At 44.1% G+C, this 15,491-nt stretch overlaps 35 non-coding genes across 35 annotated transcripts; all 35 read right to left on the bottom strand.

The window, feature by feature from the left end:
• Nucleotides 1-247: 247 nt before the first annotated feature.
• Nucleotides 248-319, bottom strand: TRNAE-CUC (transfer RNA glutamic acid (anticodon CUC)). Its single transcript has one exon. It is a non-coding gene; the product is annotated as a tRNA-Glu (tRNA).
• Nucleotides 320-523: 204 nt separating this feature from the next.
• Nucleotides 524-595, bottom strand: TRNAE-UUC (transfer RNA glutamic acid (anticodon UUC)). The gene has a single exon. It is a non-coding gene; the product is annotated as a tRNA-Glu (tRNA).
• A 681-nt stretch (nt 596-1,276) lies between these two features.
• Nucleotides 1,277-1,348, bottom strand: TRNAE-CUC (transfer RNA glutamic acid (anticodon CUC)). The gene has a single exon. It is a non-coding gene; the product is annotated as a tRNA-Glu (tRNA).
• A 200-nt stretch (nt 1,349-1,548) lies between these two features.
• TRNAE-UUC (transfer RNA glutamic acid (anticodon UUC)) lies at nt 1,549-1,620 on the bottom strand. The gene has a single exon. It is a non-coding gene; the product is annotated as a tRNA-Glu (tRNA).
• A 79-nt stretch (nt 1,621-1,699) lies between these two features.
• TRNAE-CUC (transfer RNA glutamic acid (anticodon CUC)) lies at nt 1,700-1,771 on the bottom strand. Its single transcript has one exon. It is a non-coding gene; the product is annotated as a tRNA-Glu (tRNA).
• A 200-nt stretch (nt 1,772-1,971) lies between these two features.
• On the bottom strand, nt 1,972-2,043 carry TRNAE-UUC (transfer RNA glutamic acid (anticodon UUC)). Its single transcript has one exon. It is a non-coding gene; the product is annotated as a tRNA-Glu (tRNA).
• Nucleotides 2,044-2,548: 505 nt separating this feature from the next.
• On the bottom strand, nt 2,549-2,620 carry TRNAE-UUC (transfer RNA glutamic acid (anticodon UUC)). The gene has a single exon. It is a non-coding gene; the product is annotated as a tRNA-Glu (tRNA).
• Nucleotides 2,621-3,430: 810 nt separating this feature from the next.
• Nucleotides 3,431-3,502, bottom strand: TRNAE-UUC (transfer RNA glutamic acid (anticodon UUC)). The gene has a single exon. It is a non-coding gene; the product is annotated as a tRNA-Glu (tRNA).
• Nucleotides 3,503-3,882: 380 nt separating this feature from the next.
• TRNAE-CUC (transfer RNA glutamic acid (anticodon CUC)) lies at nt 3,883-3,954 on the bottom strand. The gene has a single exon. It is a non-coding gene; the product is annotated as a tRNA-Glu (tRNA).
• Nucleotides 3,955-4,157: 203 nt separating this feature from the next.
• Nucleotides 4,158-4,229, bottom strand: TRNAE-UUC (transfer RNA glutamic acid (anticodon UUC)). The gene has a single exon. It is a non-coding gene; the product is annotated as a tRNA-Glu (tRNA).
• A 200-nt stretch (nt 4,230-4,429) lies between these two features.
• On the bottom strand, nt 4,430-4,501 carry TRNAE-UUC (transfer RNA glutamic acid (anticodon UUC)). Its single transcript has one exon. It is a non-coding gene; the product is annotated as a tRNA-Glu (tRNA).
• A 79-nt stretch (nt 4,502-4,580) lies between these two features.
• Nucleotides 4,581-4,652, bottom strand: TRNAE-CUC (transfer RNA glutamic acid (anticodon CUC)). The gene has a single exon. It is a non-coding gene; the product is annotated as a tRNA-Glu (tRNA).
• Nucleotides 4,653-5,003: 351 nt separating this feature from the next.
• TRNAE-CUC (transfer RNA glutamic acid (anticodon CUC)) lies at nt 5,004-5,075 on the bottom strand. Its single transcript has one exon. It is a non-coding gene; the product is annotated as a tRNA-Glu (tRNA).
• Nucleotides 5,076-5,730: 655 nt separating this feature from the next.
• On the bottom strand, nt 5,731-5,802 carry TRNAE-UUC (transfer RNA glutamic acid (anticodon UUC)). Its single transcript has one exon. It is a non-coding gene; the product is annotated as a tRNA-Glu (tRNA).
• An 806-nt stretch (nt 5,803-6,608) lies between these two features.
• On the bottom strand, nt 6,609-6,680 carry TRNAE-UUC (transfer RNA glutamic acid (anticodon UUC)). The gene has a single exon. It is a non-coding gene; the product is annotated as a tRNA-Glu (tRNA).
• Nucleotides 6,681-7,361: 681 nt separating this feature from the next.
• TRNAE-CUC (transfer RNA glutamic acid (anticodon CUC)) lies at nt 7,362-7,433 on the bottom strand. The gene has a single exon. It is a non-coding gene; the product is annotated as a tRNA-Glu (tRNA).
• Nucleotides 7,434-7,633: 200 nt separating this feature from the next.
• Nucleotides 7,634-7,705, bottom strand: TRNAE-UUC (transfer RNA glutamic acid (anticodon UUC)). Its single transcript has one exon. It is a non-coding gene; the product is annotated as a tRNA-Glu (tRNA).
• Nucleotides 7,706-8,085: 380 nt separating this feature from the next.
• TRNAE-CUC (transfer RNA glutamic acid (anticodon CUC)) lies at nt 8,086-8,157 on the bottom strand. Its single transcript has one exon. It is a non-coding gene; the product is annotated as a tRNA-Glu (tRNA).
• Nucleotides 8,158-8,360: 203 nt separating this feature from the next.
• On the bottom strand, nt 8,361-8,432 carry TRNAE-UUC (transfer RNA glutamic acid (anticodon UUC)). The gene has a single exon. It is a non-coding gene; the product is annotated as a tRNA-Glu (tRNA).
• A 380-nt stretch (nt 8,433-8,812) lies between these two features.
• On the bottom strand, nt 8,813-8,884 carry TRNAE-CUC (transfer RNA glutamic acid (anticodon CUC)). The gene has a single exon. It is a non-coding gene; the product is annotated as a tRNA-Glu (tRNA).
• Nucleotides 8,885-8,963: 79 nt separating this feature from the next.
• TRNAE-CUC (transfer RNA glutamic acid (anticodon CUC)) lies at nt 8,964-9,035 on the bottom strand. The gene has a single exon. It is a non-coding gene; the product is annotated as a tRNA-Glu (tRNA).
• Nucleotides 9,036-10,143: 1,108 nt separating this feature from the next.
• TRNAE-CUC (transfer RNA glutamic acid (anticodon CUC)) lies at nt 10,144-10,215 on the bottom strand. The gene has a single exon. It is a non-coding gene; the product is annotated as a tRNA-Glu (tRNA).
• Nucleotides 10,216-10,415: 200 nt separating this feature from the next.
• On the bottom strand, nt 10,416-10,487 carry TRNAE-UUC (transfer RNA glutamic acid (anticodon UUC)). Its single transcript has one exon. It is a non-coding gene; the product is annotated as a tRNA-Glu (tRNA).
• A 380-nt stretch (nt 10,488-10,867) lies between these two features.
• Nucleotides 10,868-10,939, bottom strand: TRNAE-CUC (transfer RNA glutamic acid (anticodon CUC)). The gene has a single exon. It is a non-coding gene; the product is annotated as a tRNA-Glu (tRNA).
• Nucleotides 10,940-11,018: 79 nt separating this feature from the next.
• Nucleotides 11,019-11,090, bottom strand: TRNAE-CUC (transfer RNA glutamic acid (anticodon CUC)). Its single transcript has one exon. It is a non-coding gene; the product is annotated as a tRNA-Glu (tRNA).
• A 657-nt stretch (nt 11,091-11,747) lies between these two features.
• Nucleotides 11,748-11,819, bottom strand: TRNAE-UUC (transfer RNA glutamic acid (anticodon UUC)). The gene has a single exon. It is a non-coding gene; the product is annotated as a tRNA-Glu (tRNA).
• A 204-nt stretch (nt 11,820-12,023) lies between these two features.
• On the bottom strand, nt 12,024-12,095 carry TRNAE-UUC (transfer RNA glutamic acid (anticodon UUC)). The gene has a single exon. It is a non-coding gene; the product is annotated as a tRNA-Glu (tRNA).
• Nucleotides 12,096-12,174: 79 nt separating this feature from the next.
• TRNAE-CUC (transfer RNA glutamic acid (anticodon CUC)) lies at nt 12,175-12,246 on the bottom strand. Its single transcript has one exon. It is a non-coding gene; the product is annotated as a tRNA-Glu (tRNA).
• A 504-nt stretch (nt 12,247-12,750) lies between these two features.
• TRNAE-UUC (transfer RNA glutamic acid (anticodon UUC)) lies at nt 12,751-12,822 on the bottom strand. The gene has a single exon. It is a non-coding gene; the product is annotated as a tRNA-Glu (tRNA).
• Nucleotides 12,823-12,901: 79 nt separating this feature from the next.
• TRNAE-CUC (transfer RNA glutamic acid (anticodon CUC)) lies at nt 12,902-12,973 on the bottom strand. The gene has a single exon. It is a non-coding gene; the product is annotated as a tRNA-Glu (tRNA).
• Nucleotides 12,974-13,173: 200 nt separating this feature from the next.
• Nucleotides 13,174-13,245, bottom strand: TRNAE-UUC (transfer RNA glutamic acid (anticodon UUC)). The gene has a single exon. It is a non-coding gene; the product is annotated as a tRNA-Glu (tRNA).
• A 982-nt stretch (nt 13,246-14,227) lies between these two features.
• On the bottom strand, nt 14,228-14,299 carry TRNAE-CUC (transfer RNA glutamic acid (anticodon CUC)). Its single transcript has one exon. It is a non-coding gene; the product is annotated as a tRNA-Glu (tRNA).
• A 79-nt stretch (nt 14,300-14,378) lies between these two features.
• On the bottom strand, nt 14,379-14,450 carry TRNAE-CUC (transfer RNA glutamic acid (anticodon CUC)). Its single transcript has one exon. It is a non-coding gene; the product is annotated as a tRNA-Glu (tRNA).
• Nucleotides 14,451-15,107: 657 nt separating this feature from the next.
• TRNAE-UUC (transfer RNA glutamic acid (anticodon UUC)) lies at nt 15,108-15,179 on the bottom strand. The gene has a single exon. It is a non-coding gene; the product is annotated as a tRNA-Glu (tRNA).
• A 204-nt stretch (nt 15,180-15,383) lies between these two features.
• TRNAE-UUC (transfer RNA glutamic acid (anticodon UUC)) lies at nt 15,384-15,455 on the bottom strand. Its single transcript has one exon. It is a non-coding gene; the product is annotated as a tRNA-Glu (tRNA).
• Between the last annotated feature and the right edge of the window lie 36 nt (nt 15,456-15,491).

The raw sequence follows: 15,491 nt of genomic DNA, 5'->3' as shown, positions 1-15,491 counted from the left end.
CCACTAGACCATATCTCACTGGTCGGAACAACCCAAAATATTATTCCCATAAATGTGTCTTTAAGTTTATTCATCAAAAGCGGTACAAAAGCACTCACTCCGATACCGGGAATCGAACCCGCCCTTCTGCGTGACATCCAGATATCCTAGCCAATAGACCATATCGGACTTGCTTAACCAAGTCTTAATTCTATTCATAAACCAATATCCTTAAGTCTATTCTTGAAAAGCGGTACAATAGCACTCGCTCCGATACCGGGAATAGAACCCGGGCCTTCTGGGTGAGAGCCAGATATCCTAGCCACTAGACCATATCGGACTTGCTTAAACAAGTCTTAATTCTATTCATAAACCAATATCCTTAAGTCTATTCTTGAAAAGCGGTACAAAACCACGTGCTCCGATACCGGGAATCGAACCCGGGCCTTCTGGGTGAAATTCAGGTATCCTAGCGACTAGACCATCTCGTCCTTGATCAACCAAGTCCTAATTCTATTCTTGAAAAGCGGTACAAAAGCACTCGCTCCGATACCGGGAATCGAACCCGGGCCTTCTGGGTGAAAGCCAGATATCCTAGCCACTAGGCCATAACGGACTTCTTCAACCAAGTCTTAATTCTATTCATAAACCTATATCCTTAAGTCTATTCTTGAAAAGCGGTACAAAAGCACTCGCTCCGTTACCAGGAATCGAACCCGAGCCTTCTGGATGAGAGCCAGATATCCTAGCCACTAGACCATATCTGACTGGTCGGACCAATCCAAAATATTATTCCTATATATGTGTCTTTAAGTTTATTCATCAAAAGCGGTACAAAAGCACTCACTCCGATACCGGGAATCGAACCCGCCCTTCTGCGTGACATCCAGATATCCTAGCCACTAGACCATATCGGACTTGCTTAATCAAGTCTTAATTCTATTCATAAACCAATATCCTTAAGTCTATTCTTGAAAAGCGGTACAAAAGCACTCGCTCCGATACCGGGAATCGAACCCGTTCCTTCTGGGTGAGAGCCAGATATCCTAGCCACTAGACCATATCTCACTGGTCGGAACAACCCAAAATATTATTCCCATAAATGTGTCTTTAAGTTTATTCATCAAAAGCGGTACAAAAGCACTCACTCCGATACCGCGAATCGAACCCGCCCTTTTGCGTGACAGCCAGATATCCTAGCCACTAAAGCATATCGGACTTGCTTAACCAAGTCTTAATTCTATTCATAAACCAATATCCTTAAGTCTATTCTTGAAAAGCGGTACAATAGCACTCGCTCCGATACCGGGAATAGAACCCGGGCCTTCTGGGTGAGAGCCAGATATCCTAGCCACTAGACCATATCGGACTTGCTTAAACAAGTCTTAATTCTATTCATAAACCTATGTCCTTAAGTCTATTCTTGAAAAGCGGTACAAAACCACGTGCTCCGATACCGGGAATCGAACCCGGGCCTTCTGGGTGAAAGTCAGGTATCCTAGAGACTAGACCATATCGTCCTTGATCAGCCAAGTCTTCTATTCTTGAAAAGCGGTAAAAAAGCACTCGCTCCGATACCGGGAATCGAACCCGGGCCTTCTGGGTGAAAGCCAGATATCCTAGCCACTAGACCATATCGGACTTGCTTAACCAAGTCTTAATTCTATTCATAAACCAATATCCTTAAGTCTATTCTTGAAAAGCGGTACAATGGCACTCGCTCCGATACCGGGAATAGAACCCGGGCCTTCTGGGTGAGAGCCAGATATCCTAGCCACTAGACCATATCGGACTTGCTTAAACAAGTCTTAATTCTATTCATAAACCTATGTCCTTAAGTCTATTCTTGAAAAGCGGTACAAAACCACGTGCTCCGATACCGGGAATCGAACCCGGGAATTCTGGGTGAAAGTCAGGTATCCTAGAGACTAGACCATATCGTCCTTGATCAACCAAGTCTTCTATTCTTGAAAAGCGGTACAAAACCACTCGCTCCGATACCGGGAATCGAACCCGGGCCTTCTGGGTGAAAGCCAGATATCCTAGCCACTAGACCATATCGGACTTCTTCAACCAAGTCTTAATTTTATTCATAAACCTATATCCTTAAGTCTATTCTTGAAAAGCGGTACAAAAGCACTCGCTCCGATACCGGGAATCGAGCCCGGTCCTTCTGGGTGAGAGCCAGATATCCTAGCCACTAGACCATATCTCACTGGTCGGAACAACCCAAAATATTATTCCCATAAATGTGTCTTTAAGTTTATTCATCAAAAGCGGTACAAAAGCACTCACTCCGATACCGGGAATCGAACCCGCCCTTCTGCGTGACATCCAGATATCCTAGCCAATAGACCATATCGGACTTGCTTAACCAAGTCTTAATTCTATTCATAAACCAATATCCTTAAGTCTATTCTTGAAAAGCGGTACAAAACCACGTGCTCCGATACCGGGAATCGAACCCGGGCCTTCTGGGTGAAATTCAGGTATCCTAGCGACTAGACCATATCGTCCGTGATCAACCAAGTCCTAATTCTATTCTTGAAAAGCGGTACAAAAGCACTCGCTCCGATACCGGGAATCGAACCCAGGCCTTCTGGGTGAAAGCCAGATATCCTAGCCACTAGGCCATATCGGACTTCTTCAACCAAGTCTTAATTCTATTCATAAACCTATATCCTTAAGTCTATTCTTGAAAAGCGGTACAAAAGCACTCGCTCCGTTACCAGGAATCGAACCCGAGCATTCTGGATGAGAGCCAGATATCCTAGCCACTAGACCATATCTGACTGGTCGGACCAATCCAAAATATTATTCCTATAAATGTGTCTTTAAGTTTATTCATCAAAAGCGGTACAAAAGCACTCACTCCGATACCGGGAATCGAACCCGCCCTTCTGCGTGACATCCAGATATCCTAGCCACTAGACCATATCGGACTTGCTTAATCAAGTCTTAATTCTATTCATAAACCAATATCCTTAAGTCTATTCTTGAAAAGCGGTACAAAAGCACTCGCTCCGATACCGGGAATCGAACCCGTTCCTTCTGGGTGAGAGCCAGATATCCTAGCCACTAGACCATATCTCACTGGTCGGAACAACCCAAAATATTATTCCCATAAATGTGTCTTTAAGTTTATTCATCAAAAGCGGTACAAAAGCACTCACTCCGATACCGCGAATCGAACCCGCCCTTTTGCGTGACAGCCAGATATCCTAGCCACTAAAGCATATCGGACTTGCTTAACCAAGTCTTAATTCTATTCATCTATTCATAAACCAATATCCTTAAGTCTATTCTTGAAAAGCGGTACAATAGCACTCGCTCCGATACCGGGAATCGAACCCGGGCCTTCTGGGTGAAAGTCAGGTATCCTAGAGACTAGACCATATCGTCCTTGATCAGCCAAGTCTTCTTTTCTTGAAAAGCGGTACAAAAGCACTCACTCCGATACCGGGAATCGAACCCGGGCCTTCTGGGTGAAAGCCAGATATCCTAGCCACTAGACCATATCGGACTTCTTCAACCAAGTCTTAATTCTATTCATAAACCTATATCCTTAAGTCTATTCTTGAAAAGCGGTACAAAAGCACTCGCTGCGATACCGGGAGTCGAACCCGAGCCTTCTGGATGAGAGCCAGATATCCTAGCCACTAGACCATATCTGACTGGTCGGAACAATCCAAAATATTATTCCTATAAATGTGTCTTTAAGTTTATTCATCAAAAGCGGTACAAAAGCACTCACTCCGATATCGGGAATCGAACCCGCCCTTCTGCCTGACAGCCAGATATCCTAGCCACTAGACAATATAGGACTTGCTTAATCAAGTCTTAATTCTATTCATAAACCAATATCCTTAAGTCTATTCTTGAAAAGCGGTACAAAAGCACTCGCTCCGATACCGGGAATCGAACCCGGGCCTTCTGGGTGAGAGCCAGATATCCTAGCCACTAGACCATATCGGACTTGCTTAAACAAGTCTCAATTCTATTCATAAACCTATATCCTTAAGTCTGTCTTGAAAAGCGGTACAAAACCACGTGCGCCGATACCGGGAATCGAACCCGGGCCTTCTGGGTGAAATTCAGGTATCCTAGCGACTAGACCATATCATCCTTGATCAACCAAGTCCTAATTCTATTCTTGAAAAGCGGTACAAAAGCACTCGCTCCGATACCGGGAATCGAACCCGGGCCTTCTGGGTGAAAGCCAGATATCCTAGCCACTAGGCCATATCGGACTTCTTCAACCAAGTCTTAATTCTATTCGTAAACCTATATCCTTAAGTCTATTCTTGAAAAGCGGTACAAAACCACGTGCTCCGATACCGGGAATCGAACCCGGGCCTTCTGGGTGAAAGTCAGGTATCCTAGAGACTAGACCATATCGTCCTTGATCAGCCAAGTCTTCTATTCTTGAAAAGCGGTACAAAAGCACTCGCTCCGATACCGGGAATCGAACCCGGGCCTTCTGGGTGAAAGCCAGATATCCTAGCCACTAGACCATATCAGACTTTCTTAACCAAGTCTTAATTCTATTCATAAACCAATATCCTTAAGTCTATTCTTGAAAAGCGGTACAATGGCACTCGCTCCGATACCGGGAATAGAACCCGGGCCTTCTGGGTGAGAGCCAGATATCCTAGCCACTAGACCATATCGGACTTGCTTAAACAAGTCTTAATTCTATTCATAAACCTATGTCCTTAAGTCTATTCTTGAAAAGCGGTACAAAACCACGTGCTCCGATACCGGGAATCGAACCCGGGAATTCTGGGTGAAAGTCAGGTATCCTAGAGACTAGACCATATCGTCCTTGATCAACCAAGTCTTCTATTCTTGAAAAGCGGTACAAAACCACTCGCTCCGATACCGTGAATCGAACCTTGGCCTTCTGGGTGAAAGCCAGATATCCTAGCCACTAGACCATATCGGACTTCTTCAACCAAGTCTTAATTTTATTCATAAACCTATATCCTTAAGTCTATTCTTGAAAAGCGGTACAAAAGCACTCGCTCCGATACCGGGAGTCGAACCCGAGCCTTCTGGTTGAGAGCCAGATATCCTAGCCACTAGACCATATCTGACTGGTCGGAACAATCCAAAATATTATTCCGATAAATGTGTCTTTAAGTTTATTCATCAAAAGCGGTACAAAAGCACTCACTCCGATATCGGGAATCGAACCCGCCCTTCTGCCTGACAGCCAGATATCCTAGCCACTAGACCATATCGGACTTGCTTAATCAAGTCTTAATTCTATTCATAAACCAATATCCTTAAGTCTATTCTTGAAAAGCGGTACAAAAGCACTCGCTCCGATACCGGGAATCGAACCCGTTCCTTCTGGGTGAGAGCCAGATATCCTAGCCACTAGACCATATCTCACTGGTCGGAACAACCCAAAATATTATTCCCATAAATGTGTCTTTAAGTTTATTCATCAAAAGCGGTACAAAAGCACTCACTCCGATACCGGGAATCGAACCCGCCCTTCGGCGTGACATCCAGATATCCTAGCCAATAGACCATATCGGACTTGCTTAACCAAGTCTTAATTCTATTCATAAACCAATATCCTTAAGTCTATTCTTGAAAAGCGGTACAAAACCACGTGCTCCGATACCGGGAATCGAACCCGGGCCTTCTGGGTGAAATTCAGGTATCCTAGCGACTAGACCATATCGTCCTTGATCAACCAAGTCCTAATTCTATTCTTGAAAAGCGGTACAAAAGCACTCGCTCCGATACCGGGAATCGAACCCGGGCCTTCTGGGTGAAAGCCAGATATCCTAGCCACTAGGCCATATCGGACTTCTTCAACCAAGTCTTAATTCTATTCATAAACCTATATCCTTAAGTCTATTCTTGAAAAGCGGTACAAAAGCACTCGCTCCGTTACCAGGAATCGAACCCGAGCATTCTGGATGAGAGCCAGATATCCTAGCCACTAGACCATATCTGACTGGTCGGCCCAATCCAAAATATTATTCCTATAAATGTGTCTTTAAGTTTATTCATCAAAAGCGGTACAAAAGCACTCACTCCGATACCGGGAATCGAACCCGCCCTTCTGCGTGACATCCAGATATCCTAGCCACTAGACCATATCGGACTTGCTTAATCAAGTCTTAATTCTATTCATAAACCAATATCCTTAAGTCTATTCTTGAAAAGCGGTACAAAAGCACTCGCTCCGATACCGGGAATCGAACCCGTTCCTTCTGGGTGAGAGCCAGATATCCTAGCCACTAGACCATATCTCACTGGTCGGAACAACCCAAAATATTATTCCCATAAATGTGTCTTTAAGTTTATTCATCAAAAGCGGTACAAAAGCACTCACTCCGATACCGGGAATCGAACCCGCCCTTCGGCGTGACATCCAGATATCCTAGCCAATAGACCATATCGGACTTGCTTAACCAAGTCTTAATTCTATTCATAAACCAATATCCTTAAGTCTATTCTTGAAAAGCGGTACAAAACCACGTGCTCCGATACCGGGAATCGAACCCGGGCCTTCTGGGTGAAATTCAGGTATCCTAGCGACTAGACCATATCGTCCTTGATCAACCAAGTCCTAATTCTATTCTTGAACAGCGGTACAAAAGCACTCGCTCCGATACCGGGAATCGAACCCGGGCCTTCTGGGTGAAAGCCAGATATCCTAGCCACTAGGCCATATCGGACTTCTTCAACCAAGTCTTAATTCTATTCATAAACCTATATCCTTAAGTCTATTCTTGAAAAGCGGTACAAAAGCACTCGCTCCGTTACCAGGAATCGAACCCGAGCATTCTGGATGAGAGCCAGATATCCTAGCCACTAGACCATATCTGACTGGTCGGACCAATCCAAAATATTATTCCTATAAATGTGTCTTTAAGTTTATTCATCAAAAGCGGTACAAAAGCACTCACTCCGATACCGGGAATTGAACCCGCCCTTCTGCGTGACATCCAGATATCCTAGCCACTAGACCATATCGGACTTGCTTAATCAAGTCTTAATTCTATTCATAAACCAATATCCTTAAGTCTATTCTTGAAAAGCGGTACAAAAGCACTCGCTCCGATACCGGGAATCGAACCCGTTCCTTCTGGGTGAGAGCCAGATATCCTAGCCACTAGACCATATCTCACTGGTCGGAACAACCCAAAATATTATTCCCATAAATGTGTCTTTAAGTTTATTCATCAAAAGCGGTACAAAAGCACTCACTCCGATACCGCGAATCGAACCCGCCCTTTTGCGTGACAGCCAGATATCCTAGCCACTAAAGCATATCGGACTTGCTTAACCAAGTCTTAATTCTATTCATAAACCAATATCCTTAAGTCTATTCTTGAAAAGCGGTACAATAGCACTCGCTCCGATACCGGGAATAGAACCCGGGCCTTCTGGGTGAGAGCCAGATATCCTAGCCACTAGACCATATCGGACTTGCTTAAACAAGTCTTAATTCTATTCATAAACCTATGTCCTTAAGTCTATTCTTGAAAAGCGGTACAAAACCACGTGCTCCGATACCGGGAATCGAAACCGGGCCTTCTGGGTGAAAGTCAGGAATCCTAGAGACTAGACCATATCGTCCTTGATCAGCCAAGTCTTCTTTTCTTGAAAAGCGGTACAAAAGCACTCACTCCGATACCGGGAATCGAACCCGGGCCTTCTGGGTGAAAGCCAGATATCCTAGCCACTAGACCATATCGGACTTCTTCAACCAAGTCTTAATTCTATTCATAAACCTATATCCTTAAGTCTATTCTTGAAAAGCGGTACAAAAGCACTCGCTCCGATACCGGGAGTCGAACCCGAGCCTTCTGGATGAGACCCAGATATCCTAGCCACTAGACCATATCTGACTGGTCGGAACAATCCAAAATATTATTCCTATAAATGTGTCTTTAAGTTTATTCATCAAAAGCGGTACAAAATCACTCACTCCGATATCGGGAATCGAACCCGCCCTTCTGCCTGACAGCCAGATATCCTAGCCACTAGACAATATAGGACTTGCTTAATCAAGTCTTAATTCTATTCATAAACCAATATCCTTAAGTCTATTCTTGAAAAGCGGTACAAAAGCACTCGCTCCGATACCGGGAATCGAACCCGGGCCTTCTGGGTGAGAGCCAGATATCCTAGCCACTAGACCATATCGGACTTGCTTAAACAAGTCTTAATTCTATTCATAAACCTATATCCTTAAGTCTGTCTTGAAAAGCGGTACAAAACCACGTGCGCCGATACCGGGAATCGAACCCGGGCCTTCTGGGTGAAATTCAGGTATCCTAGCGACTAGACCATATCGTCCTTGATCAACCAAGTCCTAATTCTATTCTTGAAAAGCGGTACAAAAGCACTCACTCCGATACCGGGAATCGAACCCGGGCCTTCTGGGTGAAAGCCAGATATCCTAGCCACTAGGCCATATCGGACTTCTTCAACCAAGTCTTAATTCTATTCATAAACCTATATCCTTAAGTCTATTCTTGAAAAGCGGTACAAAAGCACTCGCTCCGTTACCAGGAATCGAACCCGAGCCTTCTGGATGAGAGCCAGATATCCTAGCCACTAGACCATATCTGACTGGTCGGACCAATCCAAAATATTATTCCTATAAATGTGTCTTTAAGTTTATTCATCAAAAGCGGTACAAAAGCACTCACTCCGATATCGGGAATCGAACCCGCCCTTCTGCGTGACAGCCAGATATCCTAGCCACTAGACCAAATAGGACTTGCTTAATCAAGTCTTAATTCTATTCATAAACCAATATCCTTAAGTCTATTCTTGAAAAGCGGTACAAAAGCACTCGCTCCGATACCGGGAATCGAACCCGGTCCTTATGGGTGAGAGCCAGATATCCTAGCCACTAGACCATATCGGACTTGCATAAACAAGTCTTAATTCTATTCATAAACCAATATCCTTAAGTCTATTCTTGAAAAGCGGTACAAAAGCACTCGCTCCGATACCGGGAATCGAACCCGGTCCTTCTGGGTGAGAGCCAGATATCCTAGCCACTAGACCATATCGGACTTGCATAAACAAATCTTAATTCTATTCATAAACCAATATCCTTAAGTCTATTCTTGAAAAGCGGTACAAAAGCACTCGCTCCGATACCGGGAATCAAACCTGGTCCTTCTGGGTGAGAGCCAGATATCCTAGCCACTAGACCATATCGGACTTGCTTAAACAAGTCTTAATTCTATTCATAAACCTATATCCTTAAGTCTATTCTTGAAAAGCGGTACAAAACCACGTGCTCCGATACTGGGAATCGAACTCGGGCCTTCTGGGTGAAAGTCAGGTATCCTAGCGACTAGACCATATCGTCCTTGATCAACCAAGTCCTAATTCTATTCTTGAAAAGCGGTACAAAAGCACTCGCTCCGATACCGGGAAACGAACCCGGGCCTTCTGGGTGAAAGCCAGATATCCTAGACACTAGGCCATATCGGACTTCTTCAACCAAGTCTTAATTCTATTCATAAACCTATATCCTTAAGTCTATTCTTGAAAAGCGGTACAAAAGCACTCGCTCCGTTACCAGGAATCGAACCCGAGCATTCTGGATGAGAGCCAGATATCCTAGCCACTAGACCATATCTGACTGGTCGGACCAATCCAAAATATTATTCCTATAAATGTGTCTTTAAGTTTATTCATCAAAAGCGGTACAAAAGCACTCACTCCGATACCGGGAATCGAACCCGCCCTTCTGCGTGACATCCAGATATCCTAGCCACTAGACCATATCGGACTTGCTTAATCAAGTCTTAATTCTATTCATAAACCAATATCCTTAAGTCTATTCTTGAAAAGCGGTACAAAAGCACTCGCTCCGATACCGGGAATCGAACCCGTTCCTTCTGGGTGAGAGCCAGATATCCTAGCCACTAGACCATATCTCACTGGTCGGAACAACCCAAAATATTATTCCCATAAATGTGTCTTTAAGTTTATTCATCAAAAGCGGTACAAAAGCACTCACTCCGATACCGCGAATCGAACCCGCCCTTTTGCGTGACAGCCAGATATCCTAGCCACTAAAGCATATCGGACTTGCTTAACCAAGTCTTAATTCTATTCATAAACCAATATCCTTAAGTCTATTCTTGAAAAGCGGTACAATAGCACTCGCTCCGATACCGGGAATAGAACCCGGGCCTTCTGGGTGAGAGCCAGATATCCTAGCCACTAGACCATATCGGACTTGCTTAAACAAGTCTTAATTCTATTCATAAACCTATGTCCTTAAGTCTATTCTTGAAAAGCGGTACAAAACCACGTGCTCCGATACCGGGAATCGAAACCGGGCCTTCTGGGTGAAAGTCAGGAATCCTAGAGACTAGACCATATCGTCCTTGATCAGCCAAGTCTTCTTTTCTTGAAAAGCGGTACAAAAGCACTCACTCCGATACCGGGAATCGAACCCGGGCCTTCTGGGTGAAAGCCAGATATCCTAGCCACTAGACCATATCGGACTTCTTCAACCAAGTCTTAATTCTATTCATAAACCTATATCCTTAAGTCTATTCTTGAAAAGCGGTACAAAAGCACTCGCTCCGATACCGGGAGTCGAACCCGAGCCTTCTGGATGAGAGCCAGATATCCTAGCCACTAGACCATATCTGACTGGTCGGAACAATCCAAAATATTATTCCTATAAATGTGTCTTTAAGTTTATTCATCAAAAGCGGTACAAAAGCACTCACTCCGATATCGGGAATCGAACCCGCCCTTCTGCGTGACAGCCAGATATCCTAGCCACTAGACCAAATAGGACTTGCTTAATCAAGTCTTAATTCTATTCATAAACCAATATCCTTAAATCTATTCTTGAAAAGCGGTACAAAAGCACTCGCTCCGATACCGGGAATCGAACCCGGTCCTTATGGGTGAGAGCCAGATATCCTAGCCACTAGACCATATCGGACTTGCATAAACAAGTCTTAATTCTATTCATAAACCAATATCCTTAAGTCTATTCTTGAAAAGCGGTACAAAAGCACTCGCTCCGATACCGGGAATCGAACCCGGTCCTTCTGGGTGAGAGCCAGATATCCTAGCCACTAGACCATATCGGACTTGCATAAACAAATCTTAATTCTATTCATAAACCAATATCCTTAAGTCTATTCTTGAAAAGCGGTACAAAAGCACTCGCTCCGATACCGGGAATCAAACCTGGTCCTTCTGGGTGAGAGCCAGATATCCTAGCCACTAGACCATATCGGACTTGCTTAAACAAGTCTTAATTCTATTCATAAACCTATATCCTTAAGTCTATTCTTGAAAAGCGGTACAAAACCACGTGCTCCGATACTGGGAATCGAACTCGGGCCTTCTGGGTGAAAGTCAGGTATCCTAGCGACTAGACCATATCGTACTTGATCAACCAAGTCTTAATTCTATTCTTGAAAAGCGGTACAAAAGCACTCGCTCCGATACCGGGAATCGAACGCGGGCCTTCTGGGTGAAAGCCAGATATCCTAGCCACTAGACCATATAGGACTTGCTTAATCAAGTCTTAATTCTATTCATAAACCAATATCCTTAAGTCTATTCTTGAAAAGCGGTACAAAAGCACTCGCTAAAATACCGGGAATCGAACCCGGGCCTTCTGGGTGAAAGCCAGATATCCTAGCCACTAGACCATATAGGACTTCCTCAACCAAGTCTTAATTCTATTCATAAACCTATATCCTTAAGTCTATTCTTCAAAAGCGGTACAAAAGCACTCGCTCCGATACCGGGAATCGAACCCGGGCCTTCTGGGTGAAAGCCAGATATCCTAGCCACTAGACCATATCGGACTTGCTTAACCAAGTCTTAATTCTATTCATAAACCTATATCCTTAAGTCTATTCTTGAAAAGCGGTACAAAACCACGTGCTCCGATACTGGGAATCGAACTCGGGCCTTCTGGGTGAAAGTCAGGTATCCTAGCGACTAGACCATATCGTACTTGATCAACCAAGTCTTAATTCTATTCTTGAAAAGCGGTACAAAAGCACTCGCTCCGATACCGGGAATCGAACCCGGGCCTTCTGGGTGAAAGCCAGATATCCTAGCCACTAGACCATATCGGACTTGCTTAACCAAGTCTTAATTCTATTCATAAACCAATATCCTTAAGTCTATTCTTGTAAAGCGGTACAATGGCACTCGCTCCGATACCGGGAATAGAACCCGGGCCTTCTGGGTGAGAGCCAGATATCCTAGCCACTAGACCATATCGGACTTGCTTAAACAAGTCTTAATTCTATTCATAAACCTATGTCCTTAAGTCTATTTTTGAAATGCTTTACAAAACACTCGCTCCGATACCGGGAATCGAAGCCGCCCTTCTGCGTGACAGCCAGATATCCTAGCCACTAGACCATATAGGACTTGCTTAATCAAGTCTTAATTCTATTCATACACCAATATCCTTAAGTCTATTCTTGAAAAGCGGTACAAAAGCACTCGCTCCGATACTGGGAATCGAACCCGGTCCTTATGGGTGAGAGCCAGATATCCTAGCCACTAGACCATATCGGACTTGCTTAAACAAGTCTTAATTCTATTCATAAACCTATATCCTTAAGTCTATTCTTGAAAAGCGGTACAAAACCACGTGCTCCGATACTGGGAATCGAACTCGGGCCTTCTGGGTGAAAGTCAGGTATCCTAGCGACTAGACCATATCGTACTTGATCAACCAAGTCTTAATTCTATTCTTGAAAAGCGGTACAAAAGCACTCGCTCCGATACCGGGAATCGAACCCGGGCCTTCTGGGTGAAAGCCAGATATCCTAGCCACTAGACCATATCGGACTTGCTTAACCAAGTCTTAATTCTATTCATAAACCAATATCCTTAAGTCTATTCTTGAAAAGCGGTACAATGGCACTCGCTCCGATACCGGGAATAGAACCCGGGCCTTCTGGGTGAGAGCCAGATATCCTAGCCACTAGACCATATCGGACTTGCTTAAACAAGTCTTAATTCTATTCATAAACCTATGTCCTTAAGTCTATTCTTGAAAAGCGGTACAAAACCACGTGCTCCGATACCGGGAATCGAACCCGGGAATTCTGGGTGAAAGTCAGGTATCCTAGAGACTAGACCATATCGTCCTTGATCAACCAAGTCTTCTATTCTTGAAAAGCGGTACAAAACCACTCGCTCCGATACCGGGAATCGAACCCGGGCCTTCTGGGTGAAAGCCAGATATCCTAGCCACTAGACCATATCGGACTTCTTCAACCAAGTCTTAATTCTATTCATAAACCTATATCCTTAAGTCTATTCTTGAAAAGCGGTACAAAAGCACTCGCTCCGATACCGGGAGTCGAACCCGAGCCTTCTGGATGAGAGCCAGATATCCTAGCCACTAGACCATATCTGACTGGTCGGAATAATCCAAAATATTATTCCTATAAATGTGTCTTTAAGTTTATTCATCAAAAGTGGTACAAAAGCACTCACTCCGATATCGGGAATCGAACCCGCCCTTCTGCCTGACAGCCAGATATCCTAGCCACTAGACAATATAGGACTTGCTTAATCAAGTCTTAATTCTATTCATAAACCAATATCCTTAAGTCTATTCTTGAAAAGCGGTACAAAAGCACTCGCTCCGATACCGGGAATCGAGCCCGGTCCTTCTGGGTGAGAGCCAGATATCCTAGCCACTAGACCATATCTCACTGGTCGGAACAACCCAAAATATTATTCCCATAAATGTGTCTTTAAGTTTATTCATCAAAAGCGGTACAAAAGCACTCACTCCGATACCGGGAATCGAACTCGCCCTTCTGCGTGACATCCAGATATCCTAGCCAATAGACCATATCGGACTTGCTTAACCAAGTCTTAATTCTATTCATAAACCTATATCCTTAAGTCTTTTCTTGAAAAGCGGTACAAAAGCACTCGCTCCGTTACCAGGAATCGAACCCGAGCCTTCTGGATGAGAGCCAGATATCCTAGCCACTAGACCATATCTGACTGGTCGGACCAATCCAAAATATTATTCCTATAAATGTGTCTTTAAGTTTATTCATCAAAAGCGGTACAAAAGCACTCACTCCGATATCGGGAATCGAACCCGCCCTTCTGCGTGACAGCCAGATATCCTAGCCACTAGACCAAATAGGACTTGCTTAATCAAGTCTTAATTCTATTCATAAACCAATATCCTTAAGTCTATTCTTGAAAAGCGGTACAAAAGCACTCGCTCCGATACCGGGAATCGAACCCGGTCCTTATGGGTGAGAGCCAGATATCCTAGCCACTAGACCATATCGGACTTGCATAAACAAGTCTTAATTCTATTCATAAACCAATATCCTTAAGTCTATTCTTGAAAAGCGGTACAAAAGCACTCGCTCCGATACCGGGAATCGAACCCGGTCCTTCTGGGTGAGAGCCAGATATCCTAGCCACTAGACCATATCGGACTTGCATAAACAAATCTTAATTCTATTCATAAACCAATATCCTTAAGTCTATTCTTGAAAAGCGGTACAAAAGCACTCGCTCCGATACCGGGAATCAAACCTGGTCCTTCTGGGTGAGAGCCAGATATCCTAGCCACTAGACCATATCGGACTTGCTTAAACAAGTCTTAATTCTATTCATAAACCTATATCCTTAAGTCTATTCTTGAAAAGCGGTACAAAACCACGTGCTCCGATACTGGGAATCGAACTCGGGCCTTCTGGGTGAAAGTCAGGTATCCTAGCGACTAGACCATATCGTACTTGATCAACCAAGTCTTAATTCTATTCTTGAAAAGCGGTACAAAAGCACTCGCTCCGATACCGGGAATCGAACGCGGGCCTTCTGGGTGAAAGCCAGATATCCTAGCCACTAGACCATATAGGACTTGCTTAATCAAGTCTTAATTCTATTCATAAACCAATATCCTTAAGTCTATTCTTGAAAAGCGGTACAAAAGCACTCGCTAAAATACCGGGAATCGAACCCGGGCCTTCTGGGTGAAAGCCAGATATCCTAGCCACTAGACCATATAGGACTTCCTCAACCAAGTCTTAATTCTATTCATAAACCTATATCCTTAAGTCTATTCTTCAAAAGCAGTACAAAAGCACTCGCTCCGATACCGGGAATCGAACCCGGGCCTTCTGGGTGAAAGCCAGATATCCTAGCCACTAGACCATATCGGACTTGCTTAACCAAGTCTTAATTCTATTCATAAACCTATATCCTTAAGTCTATTCTTGAAAAGCGGTACAAAACCACGTGCTCCGATACTGGGAATCGAACTCAGGCCTTCTGGGTGAAAGTCAGGTATCCTAGCGACTAGACCATATCGTACTTGATCAACCAAGTCTTAATTCTATTCTTGAAAAGCGGTACAAAAGCACTCGCTCCGATACCGGGAATCGAACCCGGGCCTTCTGGGTGAAAGCCAGATATCCTAGCCACTAGACCATATCGGACTTGCTTAACCAAGTCTTAATTCTATTCATAAACCA

The sequence above is a fragment of the Phalangium opilio genome, unplaced genomic scaffold, assembly GCF_054372755.1.
Source record: "Phalangium opilio isolate 3A_F unplaced genomic scaffold, DU_Popi_V2 ptg000054l_1, whole genome shotgun sequence".
NCBI lineage: Eukaryota > Metazoa > Arthropoda > Arachnida > Opiliones > Phalangiidae > Phalangium > Phalangium opilio.
Note: the sequence above shows the minus strand (reverse complement) of the source record. Positions and strands in the feature narration are given on the sequence as shown.